We start from the raw sequence: 9,089 nt of genomic DNA on the forward strand, positions 1-9,089 counted from the left end.
CCCCCACCCCCATCCCTAGAGACAGGGTTCTTTGTGTAGACTTGACTGTCCTGGAACTCACATTGTAGACCAGGCTGACCTCGAACTCAGAGATTTGCCTGCCTTTAACGAGTGTGTTGTGGGCAATGCCACATTGGGCTGCCACATCTCGTAAGCTGCGCTGTTGGGCTGCCATATGTTGGGAGCCACAGTTTTGGGGTGACTTCTACCACGATCCTAGCTACAGAGGGTCTATACATTCCATAAGGGTGTGAGGATTAGAAAAGTTAGGAGGAATAGGGATAAGGAAGAATCAAAGAGATACAGGCTAGGACCAGGAGGGCAGCTCAATGCCTTCTGCGTACTTAATTCTTGGTTCTGAGTTCTGAGTCTGCCTGTTTACTTTTCCACACGGTTTTATACCCCAGTACCACAGGGGGGAAGAAGGCAAAACACTGCTTTAACATGATATAAAGGACATCCAGAACAGTTACTTGCTTCAACATTTTGAGACATCAAGCCATTACTTCTTGAGAAAAGCATTCTGTAGTTTAGGCAGTGAGCCCACCCTAGACCAAGTATCCTGAAGGCAGCCATTCCCAAAGTCAAACCTCTTAATTCAAAAGAAGGAGCAGAAATATGCTTGAATTCTCTGACTGTTGGTCAGGGTGGAGTGGATCTACCTCTAGGGGTCATCTTAAAGTCCTAAACACCAAATAACCACACCCTAGGTCAGTGCGTGTAGTTACAGCTGTTGTCAACAGCTTTGAGCAAGCTAAAACTTTCTGACCTTCAGACAAGGTGGAATAGGCTCACAGTTTTGGGGCTTCACATGAGTGCTGGGATTAAAGGGATATGCCTCTACTACCCAATGAGACTCTACCAAATGTTTGAGATTGAATTTCTGGGTGGGGTCTCTGAACATGCCATTTCCTTTAGAGACATAAAAACATTGTCGTCCTTACTATCCTAGTGAACAGAAATCCCCCAGCTGTAATGTGCCCACAGTCCAAGCACGGTAGAGAGCGAGACTATTTAATACATGGGATACTAGGAGGGTCTTTGGTTACCGCGTCCTCTTCAGTAACGCTTTAGGAACGTTTTTGTATTTGGCTATGATGAATAAGGTCTTTCTCTGTAGGACTATATCCTGAGCATTTATGGAACATTCAAGTCTTTGAAGATTTAAAAGTCTTTCATGACTGCAAGTCAGGAACAAGTCGGACTGATGATTCATGGGTCCTGTATTGCTGGTTGCCGGGGCAACTAAGCCCTGCTTTGATATGCCTCAATGTGGCTAGACTGGGTTCTCCAATCAGAGCGCGTGCCACGGTCCCACTTTATGTCACAAAGCCTTGAAGACAAAAACAGGAATTTAGTTTTGCCTGGTGGAGTCTGCTTCATGAAGCCGTCTCCTGCCACGGCCCCCAGCCCTCTCGGGATGGCATTCACTGCCGCTGTTATTTTTGGCCTCGTCGCAGATACTCGCTATTCACACAAGAGTTCCTCAGATGAGTTAGCGCCAGAGATGACTGAAGCGTGTTCCTTAGTCATCAGCTGCTGTTTGTTCTCCTTTCTAACCTTCACAGACTCTTTCCCCCCAACCCTAGGATGCTTTCCTAGTTTGTAGATTTGATCGACTGATTGATCTTTCCCAGAATGCCCAGTAATCCATTCTTGACTTCTCTCAGTGCTCCTTTATCAGAATGATAAATGGGGATCACTGACTGATACCCACCCCTGAATCTGGCCATTTTAAATGGGTTTTGGGCTTTAAATTCAGGTTGTTCACAATAGACAGTCCTTTGTTCCTTTCTCTTCCTTCCTTCCTTTCTCCCTCCCTCTCTCCCTTCCTGCTTCCATATTTATGTGTTTATATGATCATGTGTATACACATGCTTATGCAGGTGGGTGTGCGGTACGTGTGGAGGAGGAGGAGGTCAGGGATCAATGCCAAATGGTTTTCTCAATAGCTCACACACGAACACAGCTCTCTCTCCCCCTCTCTCTCTCCCTCTCTCTCTCTTTCTCTCTCTCTCTCTCTCACACACACACACACACACACACACACACACACACACACTCATGCACGCCCGTACACATGCACGCACATCCTGAGCGGTAATCCCTTATCTAGATGTACCCAGTTTATTTATCCATCACCTGCCTGCTGAAGATCATCATACTCACTCTAGCTTGGAGTGAACGTGCCAGAAACATCTTTGTAGCTCTGATAAGGATGCAATGCAAGTTCTCACTTCCTTTGGGTGAACACAGAGAAACAAGACTGCTGGCTCTGTTGAGCTTTGAGAGAAACCCAGAGTGTCTGAGCTGTTACATTTCCGCCCGTGATGCATGCGTTCCCTTCGAGTCACTTCTTTGGCAGCATTTGATGTTGTCATTGTTGTGAGTTCTGGATTTCCTAATGCGTCCACTAGCGTCTTGTTGTTCTAGTTTTGACTCCCTGAAGACACGGGAGGTAGAGTATTACTTCACACACTTAACATCTGTTTGTGTTCTTCAGCGAGCTGTCTAGTCAAGACTTTGCTCCTTTTTATCCGTTTAAAGGGTGTGAGAGATGGAACCCAGGGTCTCCCATGTGCTGAGCAAGCTCCTAACCATGGAGCACTCTGTCCCAAATTGGTTCTTGGTTTTTTGAGACAGGGTTTCTTTGTGTAGTTGTAGCTGTCCTGGAACTCGCTCTGTAGACCACGCTGGCCTCGAACTCACAGAGACCAACCTGTTTCTGCCTCCAGAGTGCTGGGATTAAAGACATATGCCACTGAGGTTTAAAAAAAATTTTTTTTTGACATAGTGACTCATTATGTAGCCCTGACTAGCATGGAACTCTCTTTGTAACTCAGGCTGATTCCAGTTCATAGAGATCTTTGAACTCCTGAGTGCTGGGATTAAACATGTATCACCATGTCTGGCTTTTGGTAAACCTTTTAAAAATAATGTTCCTTTATCAGATGTGACTCGTAAATATTTTTCTTCCTATTTGTATCCCGTCAATTCATTCTCTTGAGAGTATCTTTGTAGAAAAGGCGTTTTTAGTTTCAACAAGGCCCATTTTATCAGTCCCGGTGTAGATTAACTGTGCCCTGTAGACGCAACTTTGTTTCTTTTCTCTGTTAGGTTGGGAAAGGCACCCTGAAAGGTGGATAATGCGGTGCAGGTGAGCACGTGGCCAAGCCAAGAGCAAACCTGAAGGGGAGGCTCTCCAGGGACAGCTCTTGAGCCCTCAGTGAATTACCATCATAGAAACAGTGATCTTTTCAAAGGGAAAGAATAAAGGGGCGGAGCTGGAGAGCTGGCTTAAAAGTTGAGAGCATTTACCGTTCTTCCCGAGGATGTTCTAATCCTAGCATCCACATTAGGCAGCTCCCAACTGCCTGCAACTCCAGCTCCAGAGGGTGAGCAGGTATCCCAGGGCACCTTCAGGGACACACACACATACACACGCAATACACAAAAAAACAAATCTTAAAAAAATAGCATTAAGTGGGGCTGGAGAGATGGCTCAGAGGTTAAGAGCATTGCCTGCTCTTCCAAAGGTCCTGAGTTCAATTCCCAGCAACCACATGGTGGCTCACAACCATCTATAATGGGGTCTGGTGCCCTCTTCTGGCCTGCAGGCATACACACAGACAGAATATTGTGTACATAATAAATAAATAAATATTTTTAAAAAATAGCATTAACTAGCCAGGCGATGGTGGCGCACGCCTTTAATCCCAGCACTCGGGAGGCAGAGGCAGGCGGATCTCTGTGAGTTCGAGACCAGCCTGATCTACAAGAGCTAGTTCCAGGACAGGCTCCAAAACCACAGAGAAACCCTGTCCCAAAAAACCAAAAAAAAAAAAAAAAATAGCATTAAGTGACAACTATCTGATGCAACCCACTGTCTCCATTTGACCCTAATTTCTCTGCTTTAAATAGTTGTGATATTTGGGGGACAATGATGCAACGTGGAATATTGCTCGAGTTGTAAATGCTGTAAAACTCATTAAAATGACGATAGCTCTTTAGGCACGGTAGTATTTATTTTCATTATGTAGATTATACTTTTTTTATAAAATTGCATGCTTAAGTATTTAGGAATGAAGGTCATGACATTTGCAATTTCCTTCTAAGTGTACCAGCATTGAAACCAAAGAGAATGTAAGAGACTAAACTCTGGAAAGCCCAAAGTGGTGATGAATGCTCGTAATCTCAGCTCTCAGGAGACCATGCTGGCAGAGTAGCCATGAATTCAAGGCTAGCTTTGGCTGCATAGTGAGGCTCTATCTCAAGAAAAAACAAAAACAGAAGAACTGAATTTTGGATCCCATTAGAGACTTATTTATTAAGCTGGTTAACCCAAAAGACTGCTTTTCAGGGCTGAGACATGACTCAGAGGTCAAGAGCACATACTGTTCTTGCTGAAGACCCAAGTTCGGTTCCCAGGACCCAGGTCACACAGCTCACAGTTAGAGGTCAGAGGTGAAGAGACAATGGTACTGGGACATAGAAAGGGTGTGGATTCTGCCGTTCATTTTACTATGGTTCTTAGACAAAAATGTTTCCATCTGTGCCTCAGTTTCTTCAACTGTGTAGGATAGACTTAATACTGGTGAGCCTATTACACAAGATAATTGTCAGGATACATGAGTTAGTACATATAAAGGCCATTGAAACAGTTCTTGGCAGGTAGTGATAACTGTGTCAGCTGGAATCATTGTTAAGGTTCTCGCTACTAAAATGGATGATTCTAGCCTGTGCTCAGTTGACATAAGAGGTACAATCAGTGTGACTTCCTGGGTTTTCCTGCGAGTTGATAGTAGCCGTGGCAGTGGCCTGTGCCTTGGGATTCAGTTTTGAGTTTTACAATGTGCCATGTTGAGACCTTCATCAAGTTAGGTTTTAGGGCCTGGTGGACAGCAGTAATGTCCAACAACACTTTCTCTGATTGGTGTAGCTTTTGGGCTAGTGTCCCATTAAAAACTCCATGTAGCTAAAGATAATATTCAGTTTAGAGTCTTCAGATGTCACTTCATTACTGTGAACACTGAGCTGGAATTCACGCCTCCTTAGAAAAGTTTAAAAAATGTAAGAAATTTTCCACACGGAACCTTAAATCTGATATGTGATGATTTAGGAATGCTATTATTGTCACCAGCAAAACAGATGGAATTTAGTGAGTGTGGCTTGCAGGTGCAGTTGGAGGTGTGTTGCATGGCAGTTCATGGTACCAAGGACACTCCTTTGTTTTGCATCAGATGTAGATCAATCTGTGCTGTGTTGGAGGACACTTTCACACAAGCATGATGTGTAGTCCGAGGACAGCCTTGGCTCCCTTACTCTGTCCTCTGTTCTATCTCTGCCCTCTTGTCCGGCCCCTTTGTTCCTGTTCCTCTAGATAGCTTTTGTTGTATTTTCATGTCATGTACATATATGATTTGATTGGTCTATTAACACAAAAAGTATAGAAAGCACAAATGAAAGAAATGACGTGTCTGTCTTTCTGAGACTGGTTTTGTTCACTTAATATGATCAGGTCCGGTTACATCCATTTTTCTAAAATCGACATAACTTTGTTCTTTACAGATGTCATAAATTCTGTTATATATATGCCTCATTTGTGTTTTGGCAGGGTCTGTAGCCCAGGCTTGCCTACAGTTCACTTTAGCCAAGAATGACCCTGAGCTCATGATCCCCCTGCCTCTCCTTCCCACGCACTGAGATTACAGGCTTATACCGCCACCCCTAGTATGTATGTACCACATTTTCTTTGTTAATTCCTTGTTGATGGACACTTGGTTGGTGCCATGAGTTATCTATTGTACATTGTGCTGTAGTAGTAAACCCTGTGTGCAGGTGTCTCTGTGACGTGTTGACTTGAGTCCTTTAGGTAAATACCCACCCAGGTTTGCATATCTGGGTCATATGGCAAATGTGCTTTTAATTTTTTGAGGAACCTCAATACTGATTTCCATAGTGGCTGGACTAGTTTGCATTCCCTCCAGCAGGGTATAAATGTTTGATTTAATGACATCCTCACCAGAACTTTCGTTATTTGTTTTCTTAATGAGACAGATGGCTTTGTTTTTAATGTTCCGTGATGGGATAAGGTGGGACCAGAACTTGGATCTGGGATTCTTTGGCCATCAGCACTTCCTGGGCACCTACAAGATGTTGGGCTCAGGTCTAGCTAGACATGAGGATACTGAAATAGACAAAGCACAAAAACCCTGCTGTGGACATTATGAAATAGATACACCGAGGAGGCGGTGAGCAGTCAGAACTGGAAACTTCCAAGATCAAGCACATTCTAGCCTATCTGCTGAGCAGGGCGCCCACAGACAGGTTTGGTTTTCTAAAGAAAAAGGTCTCTAAACAGATCACAAGTCCCTGAGGAGTGGAAATTTTGACTCTAAATATGGGATTTTCAGGGGGGTGGGGTGCGGGGGGGTGGAGAGCATTGTCTTTGAAGAAACAAAACACATGCAGGCACATGGTGGGGAGGAGCATGCACACACACAAAGAGTGCACACACAAGCACACACTCACCACACACACACACACACACACACACACAGAGCGATAGAGAGAGAGAGCGAGAGAGCGAGAGAGAGAGAGAGAGAGAGAGAGAGAGAGAGAGAGAGAGAGAGAGAGAGAGGAGCATTTTTCCCCAGATCTTTTCAAAGCATCATCCATCCTAGGCAAATTTTATAAATAAGAGACCATACCTTTCACAATTGGGCTTGTCCAGCCCACTGAACTGCGATTCCTTTTACTCCTCTAGGTACCCACAGCCACCTCCATACATCCCACTGAAAAGAACACCCAGAACAACTTCATAATAAAATGACCTTCATGCCGCTCGTGTCTGTATTTCACAGGCTTGACTTTCAGTCCCTTAACAAGCAGACTGCCCTCTTTTGCCCACAGCAGCTCTACAATGGCCTGACCTACTTGAAGAGCCCAAGGGAGCTTACAGAAGCACATGAGGTAATAACGCAGGGTTGAAAACAATCAATGCTCAGGAGGTTTGAGCTATATAGAAATAGCAGGATGCTGTAGTTTGCATTTACGTAGAAATATAGCAACCCTGTCAAGGAAAGTGTGTGCCTCTAATCCTAGCACTCAGGAGGCCAAGGCAGGAGGATCACAAGTTCAAGTCCAGTCCAAGCTTCGTAGGAACATCCTGCCAAAACAAAGCAAAACAAAACAAGGTGGGAATCGACCCACAATTCCTGGTTCAAGATTGTCACTTGTTATTCGCACAAATAAGTAGTTCTCATAAGGAATTTTGGCAATTGGCATTTTCCTATAAACAGTGTTTGTACTCACCCAAACTTTCTGTAATTTAAGATGTAGTACTAGCTCTTCATATTTAAAAACAATTGAGATAACAGTAAATAGGACACCTTCAACAGTAACCATGAAAATAGAAAATAAAAATAGTTTTTACAGAGCTGGAGAGATGGCTCAGTGGTTAAGAGCACTGCCTGCTCTTCCAAAGGTCCTGAGTTCAATTTCCAGCAACCGCATGGTTGCTCACAACCATCTGTAATGAGATCTGGTGCCCTCTTCTGGCCTGCAGGCATACATGCAGAAAGAATCCCGAGAATACTGTATACATAATAAATAAATAAATCTAAAAAAAATTTTTTTACAACCACACTACATGTTTATACTGAAAAGTTCTTTTTTTTTATTTTCAAACCCAATGATTCTGGATATGTGAGTCCTATTTTAAAAACTTTGCACATTCATATTGCATTGTGGGAAGTGAAGGGAGCCTGGAGTCCAATATTTCTTCCCTGAGGTTTTGGATTGCACGCATGACATTTAATCATTACCCAAGAAAAGGCCGCAATGTGATTCACGGCAACGCAGGACTTGCAGGATTTATGAAAAAGTGCCAGATGCCTGAGCTATGTATACATTACACAGGCATCGTTAGGATGCCTCAGCTCCTATTTATAGAGAAGGTTGCCAGGTGGGATGTGGTGTCTTGTACGTGTAATCCCAGCACTTGAGTGGCAGGAGGAGACTGGGTTCGAGGATAGCCTGGGCTACGGAAGGGAGAGCCCGTCTTAAAGAGTGTAAAGGGAAAGAAGTAGGCAGAATGATCTAGATTTATAAGGAAAGAAAACTAGTTCTCCTAGACAGAAGCACCTTAGCCAGCACGTCACCATGGACTTATGTGGAGGTCACAGTGACCCCCGGAGCCAGCAGCATAAGGATTCACATGAGGCAAGAGGAAGTAGACTCAGTAGCTGCTATTGGTTCTAGAGTCGGACACTGGGCAGTTTATTGTAGGTGTATTAACTGCTGTGCAATTTGGGGAAAGTTTTTTGGTCTAACACAATTCCCTGTGCACAAGGAAGCATAACTACATCAAAACGCCTCTCAAAGTACATGGCACGTCTTCCATGAAGATGGTTCTAGAACTAGACTAGATGTGTTCTCTTAAGGGCCTAGGGGAGAATCCACTGTGGTCTCTGTCAGACAGGTATCATCACATAGGTCACTTGTGCGATTAGCCACCCCGGGTCCAGGTTGTAGGAGCTTAGGGGAGCCCCTGGCTACACAGATAATAAGAAGGTCACTTAGGCTATTAGCCACCTCCAGTCCTTCTTGGTGTGGCCTAGCGTTAAGGGTAGCACAGGATCACCTAAGCGTTCGGCCACATCCATGCCCAGCCTTCTGGGTGGAAAACAGACTAAACACCTTTTCCTTTGAAAAGACAACCCTGTTTGCCATTCCTGGTTTCCATTATGTTGTCTGTGAGCTCAGGTCCTTTGTGCTCCCAACAGACTTGAGTGACAGGGTCTTTCAGTGGGGGGCAGCAAAGCATAGAAGTCACACTGATGGTGGTGAAAACTTCCTTCACGCCACTGAGGCACGACTGCCTTCTTGCACACCTTGTTCCCTCCCCGCCCCCCTTGCAGTCTTGGGTGTGCCTTTACTGACTGTTGATGTCAGTGAGGGTTTATTTGCCGTCCTTCCCTGACACTGGAGGCAGATAGACGTGTGTGACTCATTGAAGATGTGCTCCCAAAGGGAGAGGAGGGAAAACAGACCAGAGTGTTAAAAGGGGCAAAACAAAGCCGTGGCCT

The sequence above is a fragment of the Microtus ochrogaster genome, linkage group LG1 (assembly GCF_000317375.1).
Source record: "Microtus ochrogaster isolate Prairie Vole_2 linkage group LG1, MicOch1.0, whole genome shotgun sequence".
Lineage (NCBI taxonomy): Eukaryota > Metazoa > Chordata > Mammalia > Rodentia > Cricetidae > Microtus > Microtus ochrogaster.